This window comes from Platalea leucorodia, assembly GCF_965183815.1.
Source record: "Platalea leucorodia genome assembly, chromosome: 6".
Lineage (NCBI taxonomy): Eukaryota > Metazoa > Chordata > Aves > Pelecaniformes > Threskiornithidae > Platalea > Platalea leucorodia.
Genome location: NC_138828.1, coordinates 35,263,596 through 35,286,854, shown reverse-complemented (window position 1 = coordinate 35,286,854; position 23,259 = coordinate 35,263,596). Strand labels below are relative to the sequence as shown.

The 23,259-nt window shown below is 38.9% G+C and overlaps 1 protein-coding gene across 1 annotated transcript in view; it reads left to right on the top strand.

Annotated features, from left to right (window-relative positions):
* The window catches only part of CCSER1 (coiled-coil serine rich protein 1), a gene marked incomplete at both ends in the record, with an annotated part of 644,165 nt that overhangs the window by 521,131 nt on the left and 99,775 nt on the right, over window positions 1-23,259 (top strand). The window lies entirely within an intron of this gene.

Below are 23,259 nucleotides of genomic sequence, written 5' to 3'. Positions count from 1 at the left end.
CCAACACACATTTTGCAAAGGCTTCAGGGTGACTCACATTACAAAATTTTGCATGCTGGTTTCACCTTGAGATCCTGATGTCAAAAGGATTAAATGCTTCTTTGTGTTGCAGACAAACATTGACAGCTTTTTCAGACTTAGCTTAAATTCTCCTTATCTTTTTTTATTAGGTAGCCTCAGAGATTTTAATTTTGCTTTGAATTTTGGAAGTTCATTGTAAATTTAAGTGAATAGGAGTACAGACTATAATTTTTCTCAATGAGAAAATTAAACTGCTTAGCTTTGTTGCTTTTCCTGAACACTGAAATGCTGGTCCACTGATATCAATGATTTTAGCACTTAGTCCACTGGCATTAATGCTTTTAGCTTTACCAGAGTTTTAAAATTTTTTTTGTCAGTTATGATTTTTCCTTGATTGTTTGCATCTGTGCGAGTAATTTTGAGATGCTTGGATGTTTATAAGTATACATTTCATAGGTTTGAAGTCACCTACCTGCTTCAGACCAACTGTGGTTCATAATAGGTAGTGTGTTAGACATAGTTAGCTTTTTGTAAATTGGAATAAACATGATTTTAATTAAATTGTGATTTATAGGATTGCGGTTAACACACAGTTTATGTAATGGCAGCATGGGACAAGGACCATTCTCTACCCTGATCACTGAATGACTAAGCTGAGGGAGAGAAACAAGTATTCTTGTCCTTCTGATTTAGCTGGAGAGCTGCACCAAATCTTACACAAAGTAGGGTTGTAAATACTTTCTTTGAAGTATGAACGGTAACACATTTTAAATAAAATAATTTAAATACAACTATAGATGAGGCTTAACACCTTCAGACTATATTACTAGGTTGTGCCCAGGTCAGGCCAAAAAGTGAGACTATGTTTGTATGACTTTTCTTGAAAGTCTGTCGACACAAGAAATAATTTTGGTACTTTCCCACTCCCTTATAAATCATTTTATATAATTGGATGCCATTAAGCATACCTTAACCTGTAGTCTTCTAACAGGATGAAAAGGGAGAAAAAAAGATGAGACCATCTTTCATATCCTTGGTGCAGATCTGTCTGAGATAACACTTAGCCCACGTATAGTGTGCGTGTAAGCAGTAATCGTGACATATTGTATAAGATGAAATCTTACATTGAGCATTACAAATAAACTAACTTTGTAAAGGACTTGAGCCTTTGGTGGAAGAAATATTTCTGGTTGTCAGTGAAGTTCAAATAATCCACCTGAGGGCTCAGTGTTTTTAGAGTTTTCTTGGTAATATGTAGTAACTTTCAAGCCAGAGTACTTTGTATTCTCATGAAAATTTTCCTTCTTGCTGTGACTTATTCCAAGACAAGCTTTCCATTGTACACAGTATGAAAGAATACAGAATAGTTATATATAGAAAAATTAATGGATTCCTTTATTACACCATAAATGGAGTGTATCATCTTTGCACTAGCTAAAGATTGAATTGGATTTGAACCTTTAACATATTTTAGAAATATGCATTCAGCTATAAATTTAACCTGTTTAACTCTTTCAGTACCTTCATTGCTACTGTTATTATTAGGGAACTGGGCATTGCTGTGAGGGCTGTGTTCTGAGACTGAGACACCAGGCAAATATCAAAACCTTAAGTAATTATGCTCAACTGTTACTGTTTGAACTTGTCCAGATGGGTGTCATCTCCTGTATGTGGATCTATTCTGTCTCACTGAGGCCAGCATTAACTATTTGCTGACTGACTGCAAGTCATCTGGTTAATTGTAATAGTTGCAGGCTGGAAATTATTTAATTTTTCCTATTTTTGTACCAAACAAAGAGCTACTACAAAACACTTTGCTTCCTACCCTAAGTCATTTTGGTATGTCTGAGCGTAAGGCAAATAGAACAAAATCACAAATAGTTCATCTGTTGCATCACCTCCTAACTTCCATGTATCTTTCCCTTTCAGGTTTTTTAAACACCAGTATTCTCAGTTTTAGGTGTGCGCTGTTTGTCCCCTACTCCCTGCAAAACCCAAGAAATTTGAATACATACACATTTATTCAAATATAACAGACCTCACAAACACAGTATTACTTTGGCCGTTCACCTATTGTCTGCCGTTTGCTTCAGTTTTTTACTTTATTTATTTGTGGTGTAAACCAGAAACTCCTCAACACATGAGTTCAAGTCCTATGACAGACTATAAAATATCTAGGCTATTCCACTATCCTGAATCCATAATGCTTTAAACTCCATTTAATTAGGATAACTAACCAAACCTCTCATAGCATTCCCTTTGAGTAAAGCACAAGTGAGGTAGTGTCTCTCAGGAGGTGATCCTGGAATAACCTGCTTATTTAAAAGGAAGTTGTTTGCAGTCTTTCTCATAAGAGCTATAAATACTAGAAGAATATAGGATATAAAGAAAAAAAGATGTTTGAAGGAGTGTACTCTATTGTTTTTTTAATGCTGCCTTCTAAGAAATAACTCTTTTATATTTAGAAAACCTCGGTGTCTGAGGAGCATCATTACATGTGATATATGAACTTTAATACAAGAAAATTGTGGGTTCTGATATAATACAGTCATTAGGTGGTATTCAGATAGCATTGCTTACGTGCTCGAAAGCTTCAAAGTCAATGCCAATCATTTGATCCTGGAGTGAACTTGGTTGACAAACTGCTGTGTTCTTCATCTGCAGAAAGCAATACAGATTGCTGGCGCTATTGATTTTAATGCTGAAAAGCAGAAAGATAATCTCTCAGGGGCGCTTGCCTTTTTAAATATCAACCCAAGCATTAAAATTACACCTTTATTTCATATTAGTTTTTGAAGGGAAACAGAGGGTGGCATTTGTTCCGTGTTTGAATCAAGGTACCATGTCATAGGTGGTATCATATTCAATAACAAGGCTCTAAGTCTATGAAGGGCTCCACAGACACAGCAAATTTCAAGTAAAAACCAACTGCTATGAGTTTTAGACATGCATCCATTTATGTGAGTGGAACGGTAACTGGTACTTCTGAGGCAGAGATGTTAGGAGCAAAAAGGGGCAATAAGATTTTTAGTGTCTAAGGGAAAAAGAGACAAGAAAAGAATATATGCTTCATTCACTATGGAGACAGGAAAGAGATAATTATGTTGTAATTGTGTATATTATGTATAGTTGAGGTTCTCCTAGGAGAAAGGGAAAGAGAAATGTCTGGGAAGTACTTACTTCAGTAGCTGACAAAAAAGGGTCAACAAATTATGCACATATTGCTTTACACACAGGCAACGCTCATGATCTAGCTATTCTTGAGGCATGTTGGTTCTCACAGAACATGTTTTTGATGGTGAGCTTAGGATAGTGAACTGCTTGAATTGTAGAACACATGGCTCTGAGAAGTTTTCTTTGAAGAGTGATCATCTTCTGGTGCCAGGTGTAACTGTTTAATGATTTTTTGGTATAGGTGCTAGGGTAGAATTGTATGTGGCATCCAGGGTGTACAGTCACTAACGGTGTATTACAGTAAATTCCTGTGTGTTACTCAGGTGGTTCTTAGAAAAATGCTACCTGTTTCCCTATAGATGTGCTTTAGACACGTGAAGGTAGCACTGCCAGGACCAGAAGTACTCAATATTAATTGTCTTTATTTACATAGAGCTATGTAATTTGCGCTTTTTAAATTATGAGGTAGGGTGGCAAAAATATAAATGGCCACCACCAACAAGTGTTAGTTTGTAAAGCTAGGGATTAAATACAGATACTTTTATTCCTGCTTTGTAGTAGCTTTTATCAGTGCTGATTTCTCAGACAGTGAATGCAGCAAAGTGCTTCTTAATTGGTGAAGGATGTTATGTTCTAGACTGATCATGGTAACATAATTTATACTTCTCTCCTTTCACAGAGCAGTTCCTGTGAAGGATTAAGCATCTCCAGCAAGTTGTTAAGCCTGCAGAGTTTAGGATATTCCTTACCCCTTGATATTAATCCAATTAGTCCATCCGGAGCATAGATGGATAAATGAATAGCTATATCCTGTGTGCCCAGCTCCTGCTGTGCTCTAGGACGCGGTTCTGCAGCTTCATATGTAGACACAGCAGGTGTGTATAAAGCATCTGTAATATTTGTTTCCTTTGTTTCATGGTTTTCCTAACCACATTATGAAAAATTGTTATCTTACAGACTAGAGTTCTAGGAGACAGTTATTTTCGGACAGGCTATAACCTTGTAATTTGATTGCATCAGGTGAATAAAGCAAACCACACAGGGAAGAGGGAGGAATAAGGTGCTGTGGGAACCAGTGGCTGAGTCAGCTCTGAGCAGTTTCCCACATCCAGAAATAGTACAGCTCACCAACGTGTTCAATTGTATATTAAAGTGTTAAGTCATGGTAATAGGCACCTTAATAATATGCACAGTGCCAGATATTGCCTGTGGAATACCAAAAGCATGAAAGAAGAAGAAAGGAGGGCTAAATGGCATAGTCGGAGCCCAGGGGTGAGCTGTTTCACTTTGAGGCTGCTGCTACCTTTGTGCAGACTGTGTCTGACTAACAAAGGAGTGAGAGTTCAGCCTTCTACAATTATAAAGCGATGATGATTTTTGTTACCCAACTTTAAGAATGTTGTAGCCTTTTGGATGAAGCTTTTCATTACATTTTAACAAATTTGCTATAGGTGCTGGGAGTGTTAAGGGATTAAAAATGTTTCACTACAAAATGAAACAAATTTGTGGATGAGTGTATTATAATGAACAACGAAAAACAAACAAAAAGTTTCTCATCTGTGTTTTAAATTAAAGTGTTGTACCTTATCAAACAAAAGAAAGATAATGCTGCAGTATTTTTATAATAATTGGAAGCCTCTTGCATTTTCACATGAATTGGAGAGAGCTGGAACCAGGTTTCTCAGAGCTAGCGCAAGAAAACACAGAAGTTTTTCTTTTGCTGAAGTTAGTCCTGAGACACAGTCAAGACAGAGGAAAGACTGGGAAGTTAAGCTGACTGACTACCTAATGCCAGGAGAGGCACGTGAACTAGTTTCTGGTCCCCACAACACACAGTGCTCTCAGAGATGGAAATGGAGCCTGTGCTTGTGTCTCTTGACATGAGGAGGTTTCAGGGTGGTACTGCTGCCCTCACTGCTTCCTCTGGGGAGATTAGGAATGCTGCCATTTCTTTTACTTCATAGTCATCAAACACTAAGGGCACCAAAAGCCTAAGTAAGCATTGACCACATGAATTTAGTCTTGCCTTTTTTTTTTTTTTTTTTTTTTTCTTTCTTCCCCCTCCACACATGGAGCAATGTGTCTGGAATCACCTGATATTTTTTAAGACTAGAATAAAAATCACTTCTGAATACAGTAGTTTTGTTCCTCATAGCAATGTAGTTGAGAGATTTTGCCTTTTGTTATTTGTTCTGTGATTAATTAGTCCCTAGGAATAGTTTCATGATTTCTGGTCCTGATGCTTTCCATGGAAGCAACTCTCCATAAATCTATTCACTTATGAATTTATTTGTTTAAAATAAGAGCATGGGCTTGGAAGTACCAAACTTGAGTGTACCGATGGTATCTTTCGATTTAAAAAAATGACACTGCCAGCTCTCTAATCAAATTCTGAATATGAATATTCTCTAATATACAGTATGTATTGCAATTTTTCAAAATGAATATTCAATCCATGAAACAGTATCACAAGCTATGCAAACAAGTTTCACATATAAAAATCACACTTGTTTAAGTACCAAATCTAGCTTCAGAGTCTAGCTGTGGCTGCTGATTGATGTACAGGTGCTCTCAAGCCTTGCAGAAAAAATGACAACATAGAATCAAAGAACGGTTTAGGTTGGAAAAGACCCTTAAGATCATCAAGTCCAACCGTTAACCTATCACTGCCAAGTCCACCACTAGACCATGTCCTCGAGCACCATGTCTACCTATCTTTTAAATACCTCCAAGGATGGGGACTCAACTACTTCCCTGGGCAGCCTGGTCCAATGCCTGACTACCCTTTCAGTGAAGAAATTTTTCCTAATATCCAATGTAAACCTCCCCTGGTGCAACTTGAGGCCATTTGCTCTCATCCTATCATTTGTTACGTGGGAGAAGATACTGACTGCCACCTTGCTACAACCTCCTTTCAGGCAGCTGTAGAGAGCAATAAGGTCACCCCTCAGCCTCCTTCTCTCCAGGCTAAACAACCCCTGTTCCCTCAACTGCTCCTCATAAGACTTGTGCTCTAGACCCTTCACCAGCTTCATTGCCCTCCTCTGGAGACGCTCCAGCACCTCTGTGGCAATTAATCACGGACTCTGCATACGATTTCAGGCGAAGACACTTTATTTATAATTTATCCTTTTTATAATATGATCTAGTGTCCACGAGCACACAAAGCTTGTTTCATTGGTTACTGTCTTGCGTTCATGCATCTCTTCAGCGCTGCTTATTGGTTCTACAAGTTGGTGCACGTGACTTTCAGGAACGTATCCAACCACATCCTTATTTTGCTGCCTTTAAGTTTCGCAAACTTGTTTGTAACAAGCCTTAAGGGCACAGCTGCATCTCGTCAAAGCCAAACACAGTCTCATTTATTCCCCCACACCTCGATGTCCTTCTTGTAGTGAGGGGCCCAAACCTGAACACAGTATTCACGGTGCGGCCTCGCCAGTGCTGCGTACAGGGGGACGATCACTTCCCTGGTCCTGCTGGCCACACTATTTCTGATACAAGCCAGGATGCTCTTGGCCTTCTTGGCCACCTGGGCACACTGCTGGCTCATGTTCAGCCAGCTGTCAACCAACACTCCCCGGTCCTTTTCCACCAGGCAGCTCTCCGGCCACTCCTCCCCAAGCCTGTAGCGTTGCATGGGGTTGTTGTGACCCAAGCGCAGGACCTGGCACTAAGCCTTACTGAACCTCATACAGCTGGCCTCGGCCCATCAATCCAGCCTGCCCAGGTCCCTCTGTAGGGCCTTCCTACCCTCCAGCACATCAACACTTCCACCCAACTTGGTCTCGTCTGCAAACTTACCGAGGGTGCGCTCGATGCCCTCGTCCAGATCATTGATAAAGGTGTTAAAGAGAAGTGGCCCCAATACGGAGCCCTAGGGAACACCACTCGTGACCGGCCGCCAACTGGATTTCACTCCACCACAACTCTTTGGGCCCAGCCATCCAGCCAGTTTTTACCCAGTGAAGTGCACGCCCGTCCAAGCCATGAGCAGCCACTTTCTCCAGGAGAATGCTGTGGGAAATGGTGTCAAAGACTTTACTAAAGTCCAGTCAGACGACACCCACAGCCTTTCCCTCATCCACTAAGCGCGTCACCTCGTCCTAGAAGGAGATCAGGTTAGTCAAGCAGGACCTGCCTTTCATAAACCCATGCTGACTGGGCCTGATCACCTTGTTGTCCTGTACATGCCACGTGATGGCACTTAAGATGATCTGCTCCGTAGCCCTCCCTGGCACTGAGGTCAGACTGACAGGCCTGGAGTTCCCCGGGTCCTCCTTCCAGCCCTTCCTGTAGATGGGCGTTGCATTTGCTAACCTCCAGTCAACTGGGACCTCCCCAGTTAGCCAGGACTTCTGATAAAGGATGGAAAGCAGCTTGGTGAGCACTTCCACCAGCTCACTTGGGTGGATCCCATCCAGCCCCATAGACTTGTGTGTGTCTAAGCAGTGTAGCAGGTCACTGACCACTTCCACTTGGGTTATGGGGGCTTCATTCTTCTTCCCCGTCGGCTCGTCTTTTGGCACATGGGCACAGCCTGTTCCTGCGCGTTTGAGATTTCCTTCTTGAAGCATGTCCAGCCTTCCTGGGCTCCTTTGCCCTTCAGGACTGCCTCCCAAGGGACTCTCTCAACCAGGCCCCTAAACAGGCCAGTGTCTGTCCTCCGCAAGTCCAAGGTAGCAGCAATTCTGCTGACCCCTCTCCTTACTTCTCTGAGAATCAAAAACTCCTATCATTTCGTGATCGCTGTGCCCAAGACAGCCTCCAACCATCACATCACCCACCAGTCCTTCTCTGTTCACAAACAAGAGGTCCAGGGAGGCGCCTTCCCTAGCTGGCTCCCTCACCAGCTGCGTCAGGAAGTTATCATCTTCCACACATGCCAGGAACCTCCTAGACTGTTTCCTCTCTGCTGTGTTGTATTTCCAGCAGACATCTGGTAAGTTGACGTCCCCCACGAGAACAAGGGCTAGCGATTGTGAGACTTCTCGCAGCTGCTTATGGAATATTTCATTTGCCTCTGCATCCTGGTTGAGTGCTCTATAACAGACTCCCACCACAATATCTGCCTTGTCGGCCTTCCCCCTGAGTCTTACCCATAAACAACCCTGTGGTCACCATCATTAAGCTTTAGACAATCAAAGCACTCCCTAACACACAGGGCTACCCCACTGCCTCTTCTTCCTTGCCTATCTCTTCTGAAGTGTTTGTAGCCATCCATTGCAGCACTCCAGTTGTGTGAGTCATCCCACCGTGTTTCCGTGATGGGAACTATGTCATAGTTTTCCTGCTGCACAATGGTTTCCAGCGCCTCCTGTTTGTTGCCCGGGCCCACCCTTTTGGGGGGGAGAAGTCTGAATTCCTATGTGACCATTCTCAGGAGCTTCTGTGTCTTTTTGCCTGGATGTTGAGAACTTTTTATGTAAGGATTTGATTTCAAAACCATATAATGGCTTCATCATAAATGCAGAAAGTAATGTGATAAAGTAATGATTATATTTGCAAACCAATAATTTTCAGTGACAGCGTTTCTTTGATCTGTTAAAAAAATCCATTCTTTTCAGGATGGGTGTAATAAATTTCTTATAAAATATTGAAAATGCTAATTAATTATGGTAATCAATTACTATAAAACTTATCTGGTTACATAGTAGTTACTGTAATGAGTTTTGCAGCTTGAAATATAAATAATCCTTCCATATCAGGTAAAAAAAGCCCACAAACATAACCTTTTTGATTACATAGCCGTAAAAGAGGATTATGGAGATATAATATATTCTGGTACACAAAAGTCGGGACTGTGAAAGCATTCTGTATAGCTATCTCATATTTCTTCATGGTTTGACTACTTTCTGTGAGGGATTTAATGACCTTTTGTTATGTGGATCCCTGTAGGTTTATCACACTCGTTATTTTTTTTTTATTCCTCTTTTTGTGCAAACAGTTGTAGGCTCCCTAATAACCATCAACTGAAAATATCTAAGTTGCACCCACCATATCAGATTTCCAGAATAACATTTTCTTTCCCTGCTTGCCCAGATGGAGCGCCACGCAGACATGTGCTCAGGCACAAGCAGGCGTGCACATTAACTACCGGCACATTGCACCTCTCTTAGAGGGAGATTGCACCAGTTAGTTCTTGGCTGTGGTCAGCAAATGTTTGCGCTGTAAATTGCAGATAATTGAACTGATAATTGATCTTTCTTAATGTCATCATACTGTAATTCCTTCTATGTTTTTGAGAGTATATACCTGTCTTGAACAATGCGGTGGGAGAACATAAAGTAGGCACTGCTTACACTGTATGCTACATTGACTGAATTTGAACAAACCCACTGCTGAAAAGTCTGACATAGTTGTATTGTCTCAGACACACAATGGAGTGTGTTTTGTAAGTATATCTGTTCAACAGAGGTCTTAATTTTCCCCTATCACTTTTAAAAACAAGCTAGGGTAACCACAGGACAGAGAACCACATGGTCATAGTCATACTCATGCTGTTCCCACACATATCATCATCAATATGTGGCTTCTTCATTACAGGTCAGCAAAAAATCTAAACTATATCTGGTATAGCTTCCTGAAACGTAGAAGTGGGCATTTTTATTCTTCCTTCTCTCTGGTACGACAGAGAAATCTGGTATTTCGAATAGGCCTGAGGGTAGGAAAATATGAATAATTATAGTTCTGAGCGCTTATCATATAAGCGAAGCACAGAAACAGGTAGAGACAATAATTCCTGCAGCTTACTCTTTTGAGGCTTCTCTTCATACAACTTGTAAAATCTGACAATTATTTCAGGTTTCAATATTTCCATCCTTGTTTTTACTATCAATGGAAGATGCTTAAAAAGATACAGTTAAAGACTTAATACTTAAAGACCCTTGAAAGAAACACTGTTCAAACATGGTTAGCATTTAGTTTTGGTTCCAGAAGTTCCCTTCTGTTTTGCTAATAGAATTTGGCCTCTATAAGCATTTGACAGCTAATAAGAAGCTCCTTATACATAAATAATATTTTGTTTGTACAGTTCATTTTTGCAATGTTTTAAATAGGAGAGGCAGCAATATATATCTGTGAGCTTTGGTGAAAAGAGCAACAACAACAAAAAGAACAACGTAGTGTTTAAAATGGAAACCGCCACTGCAGAGTGTTTAGAGCAGCTTTCAGAGACACACCAAAAGGTTACCTACCAGTTGTCTTGCCAGGTCGTTGCTCTTACTGTGAAGATATTCATAGCAGCTTGATGTGCTGAAATCTGATTTTATTTCACTGATGCACCAGTTGCATGAATGATCTAGTACTCCTTAAGTCCCTGGGATCCACCTGATTGCTCTTTCATTCCTTTGCAGTATTATGAGGCATAACCATTTTGGAATAGATTTTTCAGGTGTTCTGTAGGTCATGGTACAGTGAAGCAATGCTTTTACTCACAAGTTTTTGTATATGCTCATTTTCTGTGTCTTGGAGAGAAGAATGAAAGCTTATCCACCAGGCTATTGACTGGCCCATGGTGGTCCTGTCCAGATATCTTTTCAGGTCCTAGGAGAAATTATTTCTGTGTTTCTTGGTGGTTTGTATTAAAAGGGAGGGAGTCTAGACAATATAGCATTTGAAAATAAGTAAAGTGAGGCTATAGGGATGTGTACATGAACTACTACTGCTTTTGGTGTACTGTACTTTTGTGTCCTGGTTTCAGTTGGGATAGCGTTGATTTTTCTTCCTAGTAGCTGGTGTAGTGCTGTGTTTTGGATTTAGGATGAGAATAATGTTGATAGCACGCTGATGTTTCAGTTGTTGCTAAGTAGTGCTTACACCAGTCAAGGACTTTTCAGCTTCCCACACTCTGCCTGGTGCACAAGAAGCTGGGAGGGGGCACAGCCAGGACAGCTGCCCCAGACCGGCCAAAGGGCTATTCCATACCATATGGTGTCGTGCTTAGTATATAAACTGGGGGGAGTTGGCCGGGGGGCAGTGATAGCTGCTTGGGGACGGGCTGGGCATTGGTTGGCAGGTGGTAAGCCAATTGTACAGTGTATCACTTGCTTTGTATATTACTATTATATTAGTAGTAGTAGTACTACTGTTACTACTATTCTATTATATTTTACTTCAATTATTAAACTGTTCTTATCTCAACCCACAAGTTTTCTGACTTTCACCCTTCCAGTTCTCTCCCCCGTCCCCATGACAATTTGGAAGACAGTGTTCGTTTTATGAGGAAAAACTATACTATGTTTGAAACTGAGCTTACCGGGATGAACTACTACATTAACTCTGACATTTGTTGGGTTGGATTATGCTGCTTGACCTCCTGCTAAAATGCAAAGATGTATTATAGCAATGGAGCACCAAAAACAGCCCATAGAAGTTAATGATGCTTTAGATAGATTGTCCATCCTTTTATTTAGCTAATCCTCTGTTCTGCTTTTTCTGCCACCTTTTTAATTATGAGGCCAATGAAAACAGAAGAGTCTTTTTTATCATCAACTTTATGAGACAGATAAAAGACCAAGACAGAAATATTTTGTTGGTAAAGGTTGCTTTCAGAGTTGTTAGCATTCCACAGAAAAACAAAGATTAAAGTATGTGGCACAGCCTTGTAGTGTGATGTCTTGAATAAGACTCATGGTTTCATCCATTTTTTTTACTGAACATTGCTTACTTGCATTGGCAGCATTCCATGTGGTTAATACATGAGCCAATTCACAGATCTTTCTTCCTCTATTACTTTAATTTTTCTTTGCTAGGAATAATGTGCCTGTACATCCTTAGTACTTGGCACTATTCTGTTTCTCTTTTAATCCTAGACAAGAAAAACAAGTTGAAATCACAATTAAATATTAATAGCCTAGAATACTGGGGATGGTAAAATGATTCATTAGTTTTATCTTGGAAAATCGAGATGTTTATTCATCAGTCACAACTTTATGAATCAATTGTTCAATGGGAAATTAATCTAATTTTTTTATTTGGAAGAGTAATTGTTTGACATTTTTTTCTCTTGATTAAAATCCAGCTCTTCTAAGTACGAGAGAAAGTACAAGAGAAACTTTAATTCTTCAAAGGAGCAACTAGTTGCACTAAAAGCAACTATGTCTTTTGTATGTGTATGCTTAGTCATGTACAGGGAAAGGGCAGAGTATTTTCACACATGCACCCAACAGTAGAACCTAATTATATTAAAGGATAGAACTGAATGAAGAGTTCACTCGGGCTACCAAAAAGAGCTTTCAATTCTTTGGCTAAAATACACACAGGGTTAGTCATATCAAGAATCCTGTTTACAGTGTTGATGTGAGAGCCTGATGTTATTTAAAGTCATAGATTGACTTAGCAGTATTACTCAGCTTAGCCCCCCCGAATACAACTCGACCTGATTGTTAAAAGAGATCTAAGGACCTAATTTCTCCAATTCTGGGCTGCTTTCTGCAGTGATTTTTCTAAATAAGAGCATCTGAATGTCAGCTTGCCCTGTGTTATCTCCAGTAGTGGTAAGTCCCTATGATAGTGCTTTCCCCTGTACTTTCCCACAGCCCAGGTATTTTCGGCTCCAGTTCATATATGCTTCCAGTTATGTTGTAACCCTCAATGGGAATATTTTTTCCATACTGAATCCTGTTGGTTTTCAAAGGCAGCATGCAAAGTGATCCCTGCAGTGAGGACAGATAAATATTATGGCTTGCGACGATGCTTCACAGCACAGAGGGACTCTGTACGTTACCAGTTGCTGAATGTATGACTTAATTAACAACTACAGATTTCATTACATTAACTTTGTATCTATTACCAATAAGCATAGCTGTAGTTGAGATTTGATCAGATTTTAGGTATATTCGTGAGGGAATTTGCGACCTCGTGTTTTCTTTGATCCTGGTGCTGTTCCTTGGTATTGTGAAGTCAGGCCCTTTGTTTTTTCTTTTTCTTCCTCCCCCCCCGCTCTTTTCTTCCATATATGCACCCATCGCTCTTTACAGGCACCTAAGGGCTATGCAAAAATAGCCTTCCAGTCAGAGGTTTCATCACATCATCTACACATAGTCAGCCCTCATGTCACATTTTCTCCTACTTGCTGTAGCCTTCAGACTGCTTTGACCTGGCTTATGTTAGCACTGAGTTGGGTTAAATATGTTACAAGACCAGCTTTCCTCAGTCCCTTGCTTACCAGCATTTTGTCGTCTTTGGTTTTGAGGCCTCCCACTGATTGTCCAGGGCATATTTGTGACTTGCAATGTGCTGTATTTAATTTTTATTTATAAACCATCTCCTTTTTGTTTGTTCATTTGATTATCCTAAGTGGATAAGTTCATTCCTAGCAACTTTTTCCACATCCTATCATAATTTCTTTTCCAGGATGAAGTGCCTTTGTTTATTCGGTTGTTCCTTGCACAGGAAACTTTTCTGTATTTTGATAGTCCTTGTTACCCTTCTTTAGATTTTCTCCATTTCTTAAAATTTCCAATGTATCTTTTGTTTTCTTGAGCACTGCTGAGCATTGAACTGATGTTCCATAGAGCCACAGATCATAATCCAGAGATGATCTCACTCTGGCCACTTCATGCCCATCCGTTCAGCCTTGTAATATCCTGCAATTCTTAACAGTCAGCCTTTGCCCTCTGTGTCCTGAATAACGTGGTACCATCGGCAAACTGTCAGCCAGCTGACTCTTCTCAAGTGGAAAACATTTATTCTGATGGACACCAATTCTAGACTTGCTGCTATTTCTAATCATTTCCCTAGTACAGACATCAATATCTGTGGGTCCTCAGATCTGTCGTATTTTTTCCCCCATTGAAATCACATTTATCATTCTTCAATCCTTAGATGCCAAGGCTGTTTTAAGCATGACATTATATCCTGCAAGTAGTAGTTTAGCTGTTTCATCCCTGAGGTCCTTTAGGATCCTTAGGCAGACACCAGACATCTGGTCCTGCCTCTGTTATTTTCCCCCCTTCTTCTGCATAATATGTTATTCCATGTCCATCTTTTTCTTAATTTTATACTCCTAGCTTACTGGACTACTTAGCTGTTTGGCGGGGGGCAGCAGTGGTGGTCTGCTGTTTTTTTGGGGTTGTGTGTGTTTTTGTGTTTTTTTCCAAACAGAAAGCCTATTTCTGGTGACTGTCTTTACTGAATAGTTGTAGCATTGCCAGTTTCCTCCTCCCTTTACTCCAGTAAGATGGGCGATTCCTATTGAAAGGAGTTTCATGGTTAGCTCCTGCTGGAGAATTGTGTAGTGCTCATTTGGGAGAAGCAGTGCTGTATTAGTTATTTAAAATACTTCAGAAGTTAAAACTGTCAACAGATTTTATTGATCGTATATGATACGAAAATTTCACTGAATACGCTTTTTTATGAGGTTTTGTGGCTTCTAGAGGCCTTTAAAAAATTGTATGTGATGTATTAGTATTAGAGATCATAGATCCGATGCTGCAGTTCTGGGCTCCTTGTATATTAGGTTTTGGGAGGTGGTAGGTGTTGAAACTTTTTCCCTAATACAGAAAATGGTGTATTCAAATTTTGTCTTCGCTGATGCTAAATAAAACAACCTGAGCAATGTTTTCACAGTGAAAACGCAGTGTCAAGCCTTTAGCTTTATTTGGGTAGCTTTGTTGAGGCTAGAAGGCAATCACAAACATGAAAATACCTAATCTTGGATGTGTTTATTTTTGATGGTGTTAACTGCCCTTAAGTCAGAGGAACTTTGAGACCAAAGAAGAGGAGGAGAAATGGCTTTAAACATTTCAAGTGTTTCTGACAGTTTTTGAAAAACTGAAAGTTTCTGCTGGATTCAAAGCTTGTTTACTTCCATGGGAGTTATCAATTTATCTCAAAGGATTTAGATTCAAATTCTCATTACAAGGTTTGAAAGGTTTGCAGGCTGAAGCAGGTAATAGTACCAACAAGGATAACCAGGAGCTAATCTAAACACTGTATCAATATTTATATTTCAGCTTTATATTTAAAAATAATAACTTTAAAACAAAAGGGATACATTTTTAGGTAGGACTACGTAGACTATATTTTTGACAATATTAAGACTTCTAATTTAGCATTTTAGTTATATTGCTGAAGTAAGTTTACTTACTGAAGTAAATTTACTAATATGGAGGTCTGAATTATCCAAACATTAGAACATTTTCTGTAATATGTAATATATTGTAAACAAAGTCTACTTATTCTAAATATGGATATGAATTGCTTTTTACTTAGGAAAAAACAAATAGATTCATCTCAACTTGTTTTAGAACTCAAGAAACGATGTTAATTTTCAGTCTTATCTCATAAAGGACTATGAAATTCTACTAGGAATAAAATAAATGTACACAGTGTAATTTAAAAGCAAGTAAAATAAAGCATTTCCTGTAACCTTGATTCTCTTATTATTGCTGTACAAAAATTTTCAGAATCAAGCTAGCAAAACAGATAAAAGGGAAAATAAGTGGTCTGATAGGCTAAAGATATCATCATTATTATTTTGTCTTTTAATATGTTATCATAATTATTAAAGTAAGATTTACCAGTTGTTTTTATAAAATCTTTTGAAATTTATCTTTTAATAAAATGAACATTTTGCAGAATGAATTATGGCCTGATAATATGTAACACTTTTTGCTGAACTAGAAGTTTTCTAAACTTTCAAACCCGCATTTAAGCTATTTTTTGACTCAATAAATCTTCAAGGATAGTTGTATCACAGAGAAATTGTCTCTCTCTGCTCATATCAAACCAGCCATTCTTGTCAGAAAGAGCATCTTTGCTAAACAGCTGCATAAACATTTGGGATACTATTGTTATCAGAGGAATTGTCCAAGTGTGCATGTTTTTAAAACATACCATTATGCTTGGATTGATAGCCTGGGAAGAGAATTTTGAATACCGTATAATACACAAACTTAATCAGCTGTCATGGCATGCCAGCCACTTACTTGTTTACCAAAGCAGCATCTAAATGAAAAGATAAGTTGGTTACTGTAGTTACAAATGATAGAGCAGCAGGAAAGTACTCTTTTCAAACTAACCTGTGAGCTAGAGAGGCATCATAAGCTGGTGAGTATTCCCTGGATATTAGATGTTAGAAATGATACTAGAAAGTGTTGCACTACTTACTATTTCTCTAGCTTTTGTTTTAACATAGTATTGGGAAAAAAATAATTTTGAAAATCATTTCTTCTGCAGTTCTTTCCTATGATTTACATTTCTAATTCTGTCTTTAAAGTGGAGCAAATCCATTCTTTCTGTTTGCCCTGTAATTTAGTTTGAAAATATTTTCTCCTTTTGAAATGTGAATAAGTTTATGCTGTTGAAATTCCTTGAATCAGTAAATGCTGCCACTCTAAGCATCTCCTCTTCAGAGAGCCTGGGCATGGCCTTGCCATTTTACTGCCATCTTACTGTCCTAGCCCCATTTGGGAATCAATCGAGCAAATTCTTGGGTCCATTAAATCCGTTCGTATTTGTTACTCAGTGGAAGACTAATATAAAATGGCAGATCTGGCTGGCTGAGGATTGCTGTTGAAGGAGGGAGAGCATCCAATTAACAGGCTAAGTTTCTGAACAGAGCTGGACAAATCGTTCCCAAAGAAACCCAGAAGTACACAAAGTTCACCTGAAATGTAGTTCAGCAAAGTTGAAAGGCACACTAATGACCCAGTTTCCAATGAAGACAGGCCACGTACGCCTGAAATTATACAATGTCATGCCTTGGCTATATTTCAGGTCATGGCAGATGGTGCTAGGACTTTGACTGAAGCTTTCTCCATGTAACTTAGGCAATTCTGGCTAAAAGACAAAACTTTAAAAAATATTTGAAGGCTTCTCAAATTCAGGGAAAGTTAACATGAGTTTTCCAACCTTGTCATGTCTCTGTACATACATCTGAGTCAAAACTGAATCTAGTCCTGTCCCTCTATCCTTTGTCATTTGAAGACATTCCTAATAGACTTTGAACTCTGCATTTTGAATCCCTCTCCAGTTTTGATTAAACTGAATTTTCCATCATTTTGGGTTTTTAGGTAAATACGAAGTAAAACTTGGAGTCAATGACAGCTGCTGTGGTTTCATTTCATAAAAGTTCACCATTGAAAATCCTAACAAAAGCCTTGAAATGTGACTAAGCTCTTAGGCTTGTAGTATTTTGCCTTTTTGTGACTCTAGGTGTGAGAATGATACGAGGTCGATTAGCACGATTGTTTTGTCTCTGACATTTACAATGTATATTCAATTGTTTTGCTACTGGTGGAAGTTTCCTTCTTCAGGATTGTCTGTATTCCATGCTAACATAGCTCTAAACCAGCTTTCTCACCAAAGTTATTCTTCATCTAATTTGCTACCTTCTTAGAGTAACAGCTTTGCAGCAGTGTTAAAATGGTGTTTATAGCTGTGGGCTACCAAGCCAAATATCCTGGAATCCATACCCTGTCTAAGAAAAGAAGCTACAACTACAGCTATTTTCTTTGGATCTTCCCCTTAAACACTGATACTCTTGATAGGTCAGCGATGCTCATAGCTGTGTTGGCTCTCAGGTTGGGTAAGGGATATTTGTGTCCTTCTCATGAAAGAGGGACATGAGGAGAAACATAGTTTATACTTCTACCTACAACAACTTGAAATACCTATCCAGTCCTGCTGTCTGCATAGGAAATACAAAACTTCTTGCTCTCACAAGCGGAGTTCCATATTGTGAACAGACATCCCTGGGGCTATCTGGTATATGATATAACAAGCAATGGGGAAAAAAAGGAAAAAAGAAAAATAAAATCAAAACAAAGATAATAAAAAAATTGCCTCCTAACATTGCAAAGACAGTTGATATTTTTCCCTACAAGTGAAAAGCCAGCTCAAGAGAGAAAGTCTGCTTGGGTTAGAAAAACTAGAAAAACTCTCAAAAAGAATTATTCCTTCTCATCAAATAAATACTTTGTCATGACAGAACTGTCATTTCAGAAGGTTAGATTGCTTCTCCTATGAGTTTTTGCTTGATATAGATGCACAATTTCATTTTTCTCACCAGGAGATAGAGAGATTCTTGTTTGATGTATAATTGGATATATTAAAAACTTGTTTTAAAGATGGCATATGAGTGTAAAAAAAAAAAAAGAAAATGTATGGGAGACACTAACTAAAGATCCTATGATGATGTTCTCTCAATTATAGCAGTTCATCTTTTATGCATTCATCACCCTTGGCACTTGATTACATCAAATTTTCATTGGAAATATGTGGATTCTCACTCGCTGTCTTTTTTTGTTGACTTTATCATGGATGGGCTTGAAGAAAGAAGTGTGTTTGCAAGTTGCTCTGAAGGTGGTAAACTTCAGAGCTCTTCAGACGTATTCAGCAAATTAGTCATACTGTACCAAGTCAAGTGACCAATCTTCTGTGTTAGCAACAGCGTTATTCTGTATGCTGTCATTCCTCTTGTTACAGATGAGCACTTGGTAAATGAAAAGCACCTCCCGTAATCGTGTCAGTCTCGTGAAGACCTTGCAGGTTGCAGAATGAAATGTAGAAATTGAGCTGGAATTCAGTAGAAACTTAATAGGTGGAGGAACTGCATGGGTTTGGGCAGTTGGCTTTCCTGGGTGATACTCTGCCTCCTTGAACAAAGGGATCAGCTGTACGGCAGGGTTGCTGTGGCTTCTGTAATGTGAGATCCTGCTGGGGCTGTACATCTGTCATGGTTTTAAAATAACGCTGCTGAGCATGCTCTAAGCATGCAATATATTCTGTGTGTGCCACAGCTCATAAAACTGACAGCATCATCAAGGGTGGAAATGACATTTAGTTCAAACTCTTGGACATTGCCAATTTCTGAAACTTTCGTGTTTGAAAACTCTTCTGCTTAGCCGTGAGGCTGAACAGAAGAATTAGCAAGATGGTACAAATCACAGTATACATATTGCCATAATTCTTGGATGATTTTCAGTACGAAATCTAAAAGTAAAAACTTGAATACCTTTCAAAGTGTTTGCACGTGCATTTTTACAAATCTGTCCCGCCTATTATTCAGTAAGTGACATTGATTATTTTCTTGTAAGGAAATCTTAGTTAGCCTTCAAAAGACTTAGCAAACCCAGATTGCTTTTTCTCAAGCCCAGACTTGGAAGATAAATTCGGGGGGGGGGGGGGGGGGGGGGGGGGGGGGGGGGGGCTGTGTGTCTGCATGTCTGTGTGTATATATATCTCGGTGAAAAAGCAAAGGCGCACAATATGGCCTTCTAGGTCAATAAAATAACTGAGCTAATAACAGGGCATGCTGTTTTGCATAAAACCATGCAGTCTGACAGATTTGACTAATTGTCATGTTCTGACCTCCTCCATGGAGGACATGGGGTGTACACATGTAAATTGAAATGTCATGACAATCATGGAATTATTTAAAATATATATGCATGACACTTCCATGTTGCTATTGAATTATAGTTTTCAATGTTATGCTGTTGTATGATCTTTTGGAAGATATCTGCAAAAAGAAATCTTCTCAGTTTTGCTGATAAGGCTCTCTTGTTTTTCTTTCTGATATTATTGGGGTTTTTTTTATAGTTAAAGAACATAGAACTGTAACTGGTCTATAACTGTCCTTATTACCTATGATTAACACAAGATCGATGACCAATACAATATCAAAAAATCCTGACAAATTTTCATAACCTAAAAATCATAAGTAGAATTTTATGCTATAGCAAGGATGAATAAATCTGGGAAGGGGAAAGCTTTCCAGAAAGAATTACATAAATTAAGTGAAATGTTCAAAGTAGTAAGATTGATTTTTTTTTTTTTGAGTTTCGGTTGTTTTTTTTTTTCTTTTTTGTCTGATCGGTATCCTTAGCAAGAAACGTGAGACACATTTTATTTCTGAGTAATATATTTTTATTTACATCCACTCAACTCATTAGCACAGTAAAAAAACAAGATCTTGTACTAGAGCTGATGAAATAATTGCTGCAAGCTGAATGTTTAGACACATTGTACAAGTGAAATGTATAAAATTCACCCATTAGGGTCCCTTGTGCCCCTAATTTGTCATTCACTCCCAATTAGGAATTTTCTGTAGAACAAACAAACAAAAATCCCTCAAGGAGCAATTCTTCAATGTGTTGAGTGGATTGAGATGGCAAACATCGCTTGCTTCAACTAAAGTCATCTCTCAGATGTTCTCGTGTTTGTTCAGGCTGATGTGCTGAAGTCTCCTATACCTATCATAATCATTGAGGCATTTTGATATTTTTCCATTATTATTGTTCTTCTCACCACCACTATTTATTTTATTTTTTTAAAATGTGTTTGCATTACATGAGATCATTTTTCTGTGGCACAGAGTTGGTTTCTTTTTATACATTTACACATAATTCATAATGGTCAACAAACTCTAATGGGCTTTTGGAGTATATTGAAAAATTTCACATTTCTCTTAAGTAGGTCTGTGGTAGGTCCACACCAGTGTGGAAGCTGGAAGAGGCCTATTCTCCTGCAGCTTTCTCTTTCTCCCCTGAGTAGCTTAGTATAAGCCGCAAGCATGTTATAAACTGTAGCAGTCTGCAATAGCTCCTAACTGCTACCCTAGCTTAGGGTAATCAGAGTACCTAACTGCATCTTTCATGATTTTCACAGGCTTTTATTGCTGAAAATTTTGAAGTGGTTTCAAAGAATTTGCTGTATTTAACACAGATGAGGGTCTAGCCACACTGAAAAATCCTGAGCTTCTGCAAAAAAATGGTATTCAGCATCCCCTGCAGTGCAAGGAGGACTTGGTGTATACTGGGCTCCATATGGAATCCTACTAGCAATTTTCTTAGCCCTTTCTTCTTCAGTCAGTCCTTTTTTTGATGGTATAACTTTGTTTCTTTTAAATTATAACAGTAACAGTTTGGGCTGAACATGTGATAGATATGATTCTACATATTTATCCTCTGGGTTGGTGGAAGATTAAATATTAGATACCATTTTGCAATTATGCTGCTGTCAAGTTTAGGTTTTAAATGGTGAGAAGCAATACAATATTTCAATAGGAAAGTATGTACTAGTGTTAAGTGGGTGGAGGGGATACTTCTGATGAAATCAGATCCCTATAAAAGTCTGTGTAAAACTAATTCATCCTCTTGAATAGCTGCTGCAGTGTACCAATGAATTTAGGTAGCAGCCTTGAGGCTTCAGGATGAAATGAAGGGAAGTTTGTTCTTTGCCCAGAACAACTCCAGAGTAATGGTAATCGCTATCCTGATAAAGCATCTAAGCAAACTGTAAGTTTCAGCTATGGTTTTAATATAGCGATGTCAGCAGACTCTGTGGCTTCCACCAGGGCCCTGTAGAAGATGTCAGATGCAGGTGCTTGCTGAAATAGTGTGTAAAGGACAACGTTTGCCTGCTTCTCTTGCCATTTGTTGAAGGTACCTGGAACCCAACTCTTGTTTTACAGGACAGTTTGATCGCTGTTGTGTTTTGCTAAGGGCATGACTGTGCATAGCTAAAGGGTATCTTGTGCGTGAATCTCTGATGCCCAAAGCACTCTGACTTTTACGTAAAAAGGCAAATTAAAGGAGGAACTTAGTGAGTTTGGAAAGGAGGATTTCTCCAGTCAGCAAAATGACTGAAATAAATGGACTGATTAATTAAAATCAGTATGTCTACTCATGGAGTAAGGTACTTGAGCATGATATATATGAGGAGTTATTGCGCTGGGGTCTTTGATCCCTTGCTTTGAGAATTAAATGTAAAAGTTTCATTCTGAGTCTCAAGGATGAATACAAATCCTTGTGAGCCTGCCCCTGTTAAATTGTGTCCTGTCACTTTCCCCAAGCATTCAAAACTTTCAGTGAGGCCAAACTCACAAATCCCTTCCCTTAACCTCCTAGTTCTGTGCTGTCGCTACATGTGGAATTAACCCCCATGAAAATTTACTAATGTGGGTCTTTTCCCAGTCTTCCTATAAATCTCTCTCACAGTGCCATATAAAATTTGTTGATGAAAGGTTAAATGCGCAGTACTTGCATGCTGGTTAACCGTCATAGGAATAATTAATTGTAACTATTCCCTTTTGTGCCAAAAGACTTATTATACATGCTCCACTGGAGAGACAATATGAATTGTTTTACCAAATGTTAGATGTTTATTTAGGGCTATATCTTTAATTTGAAGGTTTGTTATAAAGTGTCAGGAAATCTATTTATATCAAGGAAGTATTTATAAACGTTCATTTTGCAACAAGTCTTGTGGAAGGTTTCCAAGTGATTATTGGATGTTTCCAGACAAAAACATCTTTCTTCCCCAATAAAGAGACATAGCCAAGACAATTGTGAACCATTCAAATTAAGACATACCAAAAAATGTAGTACTGATGATATTAATGAAGGAAATAGCATGAAAAAAAAAAGGAAAAGAACACATGGTCTTTCTAAAAGAGGAAACAAGACATATCTTTTTGAGACAACCACTTTTTATGTTTTCATCTGGGAAAAGTAGTTTACGGTGTAGGGCAGTAGTAACAAGGATTCTGAATTAATTCATAGGCAAACGGGTGGGAATCAATGCAAGGGAATGGGAAGTGACATGTGGAAGAACAGAGTTTACCCAGAAGAAATTAACGGAAGAAATTGCCACTTGATGCACTGAACACAGAACATTGTCACACAAAAAAACCTCAGAGAAATCAGTATCATACTGTTTTCAGTCCCTTTTGGCCAGTCAGGTGGGGAAGGGTCCCCCTCAGTTGCTCCCTGGAGCACCTGATCCTGCTGCTAGGTGGCTCTCCCTTGATCCTCTGCTTTTTTTTTTTTTTTTTTTTCCTTCTTAGGGTTTTTTACTTTTTCATGTTAATGTTTGCCTTTTAAATCTTACAGCTGCTTACTATGCCTACTTCAGCAGTGACAACAGTTTGTCCCAAGACTATGTAGGACTGTGGGGAAAGAGGAAAAAATGCCTTCCAGGTCTTCCTCCAGGCTACCAAAACCACCAATTAATTGGCACAACTTCTCTATGAGTGAATTTCAACAGCAGACAAAAAGATGTGCCAGCCCCTCCAGAGTACTGGTATATCCATGTGGGAATATGAGATAGGTCCTC